This window comes from Protopterus annectens, chromosome 7.part0, assembly GCF_019279795.1.
Source record: "Protopterus annectens isolate FY-2018-M chromosome 7.part0, PAN1.0, whole genome shotgun sequence".
NCBI lineage: Eukaryota > Metazoa > Chordata > Ceratodontiformes > Protopteridae > Protopterus > Protopterus annectens.
In genome coordinates, this window is record NC_056739.1 from 1743083084 (window position 1) to 1743091996 (window position 8913).

Consider the following 8913-nt stretch of genomic DNA (forward strand, 5'->3'; position numbering starts at 1 on the left):
ACAAATAAAAGAACTATGGCAGAGGAATCAAGAAAGTGAGAGCAAACTTAATGGAAAGGAGTTGTTATCTGGTTCAGGAAAATAACACTTTTAATAAGGAGAAAGATTTAACCAAACTGGTGAAACAGAAAGGAACTGAAAAGGAGGAGAAAGTTAAGTAGCATTATTATCTGCACCAGGCCTATGACAAGGCCACAAAAAAAATAATGGTAGTGTGAACCAGCCTAAAGAAATAGGAGACAGAAAGAAAATGAGTTACACACAAGTGAATATATAAACATAACATGAACAGACCGCTATAATCCATGCAGAAAAAGAAGGACTTCTGTTTACCAAGGCAAGGCCAAACCTAAACTTCTTGAATTTGAGGGAGTCCATACAGATGTCCAGCAGGATTTGAAGACATATCCCAACAATAAAGCTACCAAGATCCAATCTACAGTGTTTCAGAAGAAACATATAATGAATGAAGGACATCTGATAACAGTAAAGCCATTATCTGAGGTACCAGAAAAAATACTCCAAGAAGGAATGGTAATTTTCTGTTTTGGGATAAAACTGTGGAACATTTGAATAAAGACTCTACAAAAGAATGTGTACAAATATTTATAGACTTCATGGATTAAAATGCTATATTTGTTGCTTGCCTGGACATTTAGCTAAAAATTGTTTCCACACTGATTCTATGCAAAGTAATGTATGTGACATTACTGACAAATAAAATCATTTCACGCTTGCTACTTGTTAAGAGTGGTATATGTAATACTATTTGTGAAGAATTACATGGTCTGGTGTGATGCAGTCCTTTAGGTCAAAAAGAATTGAATTTGTCTAATGACTAAACAATAACAAATGCCACTGATACAGATTTAATCTGTAATGTGCGAAAAGAAGGGGAAAGCGAAGCAAAGAGTAAGCAGAGCTTACATGAAAAAAAGAATGCTGTATATTTTCAAAAGACAAAGTGGGCTAGGACCCACAAGGACATGAAATAAGTGTTCCTGAGTGACTCAGCCTCCTTACCTAAAGGTTACAAAGGTCCAAAGCAGTCTAGATTTGTAGGCTCACAGAGATGCCATCAGAACAGTGGTGATTCTGTGCTGATAGGGCATTATAGTGAACCTTGGCATAACTACATTCCCTTCCACATGAAAATAAGTTGTTTACAAGGGGTAGATGGGTTTATAATAGGTCTAAACGTTCCAATGGATGGCCTTCCCACAGCTCAAACATAACTGATGTATTGGACTGGAGAACTGATGGAACCAGTCAGTGCATTTAACTTGAAGAAGTACATGGAGGAAGGTCTTTGATAAAAATAACTTGTAGTCTAAGAGCTGGGTTCAAGTTAGGAAAAGGGGTCATGATAGACAGTCCACTGCAATGGATCAGCCGATTTTGGTTGTGAGGCTTTGGCTGATCCCATCACTCATCTCAGCCTCCTGCATGTGAGTTGGGGTGGCAATTAAATTGGAAGCAGCTCTACTGGGAGCTGAAAGGGTTGATCCTGAAAAGTTAGTTGGACAGAATACTGTTGAATGGGTTAATACTATAAGGCTAGCTGGAAAGTATATGGATGACACACCCATGTACACAAGTTAAATGAGATTAGAATGGGGTCGGTTAGATATTTTGAGCTCTGGGTTTTGACAGAGAATTCAATGGGAGACAAGTGTCCTCACTGTAAATAAAATTAGGAGATCTTCCTATGAGACAGCCATTCCTAGCAGCCTGCTATGTGTGTTTAATGTGAGACAATGAAAGTTTTTAGTTCATAGGTTCATAGGCAAACACTAAGTTATCAATCTGCAGACTACTACAAGCCTGGTCAATAACTAGAGGTCAGGATCAAAGCTTGTATTTTGTATCTGTGTGTTAAAAACCTTAACCATTATGCCACCCCCACTCAGTGTAACTACTGTGTGTAGTCTGAGAAATAGAATAAGAGTTTTAGTGGGGAAAGGGTCCCTGCCAAAGAGTCAAGAAAGTAAGTTCACCACAGAAAAGAAAATGCTGTCTGAAGAAACCATGTGATTAACTTAGACAAATCTAAAAGCTTGCTTCAGAGAGGGAAGAAACTATTGCCAAACTAAAGACAGATAGAACTTTTATTGTGCAAAAGAAAGGGGACCGAAGTAGACCCAAAAAGCATTTTTTTCCTGAACATAATAGAAGCAAGCACACATAAACAAGGATTTTGAAAGATATGCTTAAAACTACATTCTTCTTGGAGTTGTTGATTAGAGCTTGTCGATCTACTTTCTGCAAATTATTAGCTCAGCTGCTAAGAACAAACTTAGAAAAAACGGGGAAGAGGGAAGAAACTATTGCCAAACTAAAGACAGATAGAACTTTTACTGTGCAAAAGAAAGGGGACCGAAGTAGACCCAAAAAGCATTTTTTTCCTGAACATAATAGAAGCAAGCACACATAAACAAGGATTTTGAAAGATATACTTAAAACTACATTCTTCTTGGAGTTGTTGATTAGAGCTTGTCGATCTACTTTCTGCAAATTATTAGCTCAGCTGCTAAGAACAAACTTAGAAAAAACGGCAACAAGTAAAGACATGCGAATCTTCAAAATGGACAGACCCCTTCACAAACCAGGCACAGTCCAGAAGTAATCCAAAGGAAAACCAAGCATTCATTTACAAACCAGGCACAATCCAGAAGTAATCCAAAGGGAAACCAAGTATTCCAGCTATAAAATGTTCCACTGTTGTAAAATAAAAAGCACAATCTGTTTGTGTCTTTTGGCTTTTCCCGGTTAGGGGTCGCCACAGCGGAACTCCGGTCCGCTAATGATTGGCAGTTGATTTTTATGTACTGGCTTGCCAAGCCTGACACACAACCTTCAACGAAGGTACACCCCTTCATGCATGTCTCCACGCAGAAGACGCTCTAGCTGAGAATCAAACCGGACAGCGTCTTACTGTGAGGCGACAACGCTACCACAGCACCACCACCGCGGGTTCGTTTTTACAACTGGATTGTGCTTTTTATTTATTTATTTTTTATTTTAAAATAAAAAGCACAATCCAGTTGTAAAAACCTACTACACTTTATTTCTGTTAAGCACTTTTCGTCTTGCTTATAGCGAAACTTCTTCAGACAACATACATTTACATCACATCAACTTCCCTTCAATTAATTATACAAGTAAACTGTGCTGCTTGATTAGTAATTGATAAATGATACATCAATTAAGTTAGTGCTTCACTGTTACTGAGATTTCAATAAATGAAGCTCCTAAATAATGTGCTGTGTGTGTTGCTTACATTAAAAATATGTAAGATCTTGCTGAAATACATGCACTTACATCGTACAATAATTAAATCAACTTTATAAGTTTGTCATGTGTTATGAATTTATATTTATGTTTAAATTAAATACTTGTTTAAAATTCATAGTTGAAAAGCATAGTTAAAAAGTTATGAATTTATGTTTAGAATAAATACTTGTTTAAAATACATAGTTAAGAATGCATACTTAAAATGTTTCACTTCTACTAAGTATTACTTATACCTTAATACATAAATAAATCAAGACATTAATACATAAATCACCTCTACCAAAATTGTTACAACTATTTGCTTGAAGCATGCAGTATTTGGATAAATTTAAGAATCTAACAAGTCTTATTTAACACAGCTGTCTGAAGTATATTTCCTAAAGTTTATAAAACAAACAGCGCTAGTCCTAAATTACCTGATATTGTGCATTCAGAAATGATGAATAATGAATGAATAAGAGGGCTGAGGAAAGGCAAGGGAAAAAGCAGGGGGGAGAAAGTGAGGGGGAAGGGGAAAAAAAGAAGGGGAGGGAAAGGAATGCTACAAAATTTCCTATGTACCCTCTAGAATGCATGTTTAAATTTGTGACTTCATGAATAAATTATCTTGAAAGACTCTTCAATTTCAATATACAAGCTATTGAATACATTTCATTCAAATCAGAGGCATGACAGGCACAGGTTCCTAGTTGCCAGGACAATTCTAATTTTTCCAAGAGTAAAGCATCTTCTATAACACTGTCTATTGCTCGAAAACAAAATGAGTGGTTTGGGTATTCACCTACATGTCTGGCTAAGGCATTTTCTAGTTTACACTTCCTAATACCATAAAGGTGTTTGTACACCCTTTCCCTAAGTTTCCTGTCGGTTTTACCGATATAGAACGCAGGACATGATTTACATGAAACTAGGTAAACCACAGCCTTGGAGTTACAGTTGAATTTGCATTTAGTACTGTACTCCTGCCCACGGATAGAAAAGTTCTGACCTGTATCAATATAGGGACAATAAGGGCACATCTGGCATTTACACATTCCTTTAGTATTAACAAAGAGTACTTTTCCCTTATTTCCTTCCAACAGGTTCTTTAGGTTTTTTCCTTTTCTAAAAACTGTTTTAGGTGGCCCTTGCAGTTTACCAGATAAAACACTATTAGACTGAATTAGGTCCCAATTCTTACTTATGATGTTAATTATAGAATACCCGTCCAAGCTGTATGAAATAATAAAGTCAGACGGGCCTACTGGGCCTCTTGCATTACCATGCCTTTCTGGTGAAATTGATTGGAGCATGTCCTCCACCCCCAAAATGAGTCGGTAAAACCCCCTCTGTCTTTTGTTTACCACTTCCACAGTTAGGTCCTTTACCGGTCATTCAGGGTATCCTCTCTTAGAGAACATTTTTCTAAGTTTCTCACATTCTATTAAAAAGTCTTCCTCATTTGAGACCATACGAGCTGCCCTCACAAGCTTCCCCTTCACCACTGATCGTTTCTGGGGCAGAGGGTGACAGCTACTAAAATGCAAGAATGCATTAGAATGTGTCCTTTCTGAATATTCTAGCTGTATTAGAGTTGTATTTCAAATCCTTCTTTAAATCAATGTCTGGGTAAGCTATTCTGTCCGTACTGAAAGTGTAAGTAAACTTCAAAAAACTTGTTGTATTGTTCAAATATGACACTAACTGGATGGCATTATTTTCGTCCCCTTCAATTAACATAAAAATGTCATCCAGAAATCATGTATAAAAATGTATCTGCCTTGCAAAGTGAGGAACCTTTCTTAGGAACTCTCTTTCCCATTATGCCATCATCAGGTTGGCAAAACTGGCTCCACACAGGGAGCCCATTGCCACACCTATCTTTTGTATATAGTATTTATTATCAACGGTGATAAAATTGTTGGACAAAATAATGTCCAACAATTCCTCCACTAGTCCTATTTCAAACCCAGGTGCCCCTAAACTGTGCATCAATAGGCTTACCCACTCAATACCTTCCATATGAGGGATTGATGAGTACAGGTCCTTAACGTCAATCGTTAAAAAATTCAAGTTGACATTAAACTGGAGGTATTTTATATTGACCAGAAAGGACCGTGAGTCTTTGCAAATTTGTTCCTGTTTCCCTACATATTTTTTTTCAAAATCTGGTCCACGTACTTTGCACATGCATAAGTCATGCTGTTTCTCGCATTGACTAACGGCCTCATGGGTGGATCAGAAACAGACTTATGAATTTTCGGAATACCAAATAGAATAGGGATCTTAGGAGCTGGCATATTCAGAAAATTGAAAGAGCCTACATCTAACCTGGCCTCAGTAAACAGTTCTTCCAATGAGGAACATATTCTCATATAAGCAATATTTAATTAATTCCGTGATACTTCAGAGTACACCTCACTGTCAAGAACTTTCCCCATTTTTTGTTGGTATATATTATTATATTAATAAATAGCCCTGCTGTTGTGTTTATTTCAAAAGAAAGGTATGCAAAACAAGTAAGTCCAAAGTACCTACTGATTTTCTTATTGTTTCAGAACATTAGCTGCCCTCCCCATTTTGTACTTCTAACTGCAATTAGTCTTTAGATGCTGTACTATTTGTATGCTCTGCTGTTTCTCTAGTTCTACTAAACCTTTTCTCTTATAAATTCTTGTCTTACTAATTTCCACATAACTCCTTGGTAAAATTGGCTTATTTTATTTCAGTAAGACAAGTATGCAAAACAAGTAAGTCAGAGTAACTACTGACTTTTCTTATTGTTTCTGTGGACTTGCATATCTGTGAAATCAGGGCCCTTTTCATCATACTACTGCTGTCCACCACTTTTCTGGTCTATTCTGATACTCCCCCTCCCCACAAGAACAATTGCAGCGGTCTACAAAAGACTCCCCCTTATCCTCCCACTCTAGGGATCTGTCCTTGTGGAGCCACAGGTGTACTATAGTATTTGTCCACTAGGTGGCACCCTCTCCTCATAATTCCTGTTTCATGACTTCTTTATTTTCACCATCTCTTAATTACTTATTTATTTGGATATCTGCTTTGATCTATAATAAACTTTATTCTACTCCCCTCTCTCAAATCTAGGCCCACCCCATCCCACCTAATCCCTGTCCCCTGGACTTACCTTCAGCTACTAGTGCTCCACAGATTGGTTCTTGTTCACCCTTAGCCTTCCCTTGGGTCTACCCGCTCCGTTCGCCCTGCGGGCTCACTCCGCTCCCCTACCCTGCCCCCAATCTCACCCGCCCCCAGCACCTCTACATTTACACCCTTTAGCCACACCCATCACCCCACCCCAACCAACTAGTAACCTCCTCCCTTCCACACCCACTTCTTACTCCTCCCCTCTTTTCACCAATACTCTTCCATACCTCCCCTCTCTGTCTCCTCCCAAAATGTATAACTCACATACCTAGTAAACTAGCCACCCACAGCATACCTTCCCTCAATATCCTATCCCACTATGCTCTCAAAAGCCATATCCTTCTGTACTCATCTAGTACTGTTCCTCAACATATCCTATATCTACTACCTGACCCTGCCAACTAACTATAACCACACTCCATCCTTTCATACTACTAACCATCTTAACCTACCTGTCTTACATTCACACTTCCCAATCTCTCCATGCTTATATCCCATAAAACACCATCTTTTCTTCTCTTATAAACTTATTACTCCTCACAACTATCCGAACCCTACAACAACTACCTTAAATCTAGCTAAACTCAACCCTGTCTCTAAGCAAACAAAGTACCTCCCCAACCTAATGCTATATCTGACTTCTATTCTATTATTAGGAGACATACACCCCAACCCAGGCCCATCCTCATCCCCACCAATGGATAAATCCATACTACTCACCTCCTTAAACGCCCAAAGTATAGTTAACAAAATCCCTAATCTACATGCCTGGCTTACATATAACAAACCAGACATTTTGTCCATCTCTGAAACTTGGTTAAAACCTCATATAAAAGATTCAGAAATAATTCCACCCAACTACTCTATAATCAGAAAAGATAGAACAAATAAAAAAAGGAGGTGGAGTAGCCCTTCTATACCTATCCTCCTTAACAGTTACCCCTTAAAACAAACCAACTCCCCAATTCAATAATGCAGAACTACTCCTGGCTCTGCTTCAAGTAAATAAACACAAACACATATGCATAGCCTCCGTCTACATCCCCCAGGCAACAATATTTCTACACTAGAAGATATCCTCTCCTGGCTTTCCAATAACATTAACAATGAAACTATACTTATGGGTGACATGAATATTAATTGGTCTGCAATACAGTCTCCCACAAATCCACTTAACATTAATCTTTACAACCTTTCTCAACTGATCAACTCCATAACTCGGCCCTCAAAAAACCTCACCAGTGATAGTATCCTAGACTGGATATTAGTTTCCCACCCTCATTACTTCTCACATAGTGGCACCCTGCCTGATTCCCTTAGTGACCACTTGCCCACATTCACACCGACTAACTTCACCCCTACATCTTACTCACAATTTTATTACTACTCGCTGCCAAAAAAACTTTAACCCCACTACCTTTTCCAACTCTCTAAAAGCAATCAACTGGTACACCCTAAAAACTCTACCCCTGGAACAGGCTGTCGCCCACTTTAACTCAACTTTTCTAAAACTCTTAGAGCAACAAGCCCCCATAAAAACAAAACTAATAAAAAAAAAAACTTTCCCTTGGCTAACAAAAAACACACTAGTAACTATGCACCTTAGAGATAAGGCATGGTCATCATATCAGAAACATAGGACTCCCCTAGCCCATAATGAATACAAAACACTCAGAAACAAAGTAAAAAAACTTATCATCTCCGATAGACAAAATTACTTCTCCATAATCCAAAACAACAACAAAATAAACTCTCAAAAATTTTGGAAATGCATATCTACCCTCCTCAATCCCAACAAACCAGATAACCCGAGCCCAGACCCTAACACTCCTGACATAGACTTGGCCACTCAATTCAACACTTTCTTCATTGATTCTATCTCCAAACTAACCTCATCCTTTTCATCTTCAAACCCCACCATACCCCCACTACACCCCAATCCTCTCCTACCAACTTTTCACCCCTCACCACTGCTCATTCCCCTATCTCCACTCCACCATCAACATTCTCAAATTCTCCCGACCTCCGCCCACCATTCTCACTAAAACCTATACCCACATCCACCATAAAAAAACTACTGCAGAAACTAAAACCATGCTCTAATGCCCCTGATAACATTCCTTCTTACTTTCTCAGTATAGCTGCTGAAGCCATTGCCTACCCCATTAGCATTTTAATCAACCGTTCCATTCAAGAAAGCTCGGTACCCCAAATCTGGAAAAAGGCTTTTGTTGTTCCATTGCACAAAGGAGGCATCAATAACAATATTGCTAATTTCCATCCCATTGCTATTCTATCTCCTATCTCTAAACTTTTAGAAAAGTGTATTCACCTACAACTCCTACCATACCTCTTAGACAATAACATACTAACTCCAACACAACATGGTTTCAGACCAAGACACAGTACTAGGACCGCCCTACTCTCCTTCCTGGAAGCTGTGAACAAAGCCCGGGACACACATTGTCT

The 8913-nt window shown here is 38.5% G+C and overlaps 1 protein-coding gene across 1 annotated transcript in view; it reads right to left on the reverse strand.

Moving 5' to 3' along the window:
- LOC122807215 (tubulin polyglutamylase TTLL13-like) overlaps nt 1–8913 on the reverse strand; it is a 2572017-nt gene that overhangs the window by 1332695 nt on the left and 1230409 nt on the right. The window lies entirely within an intron of this gene.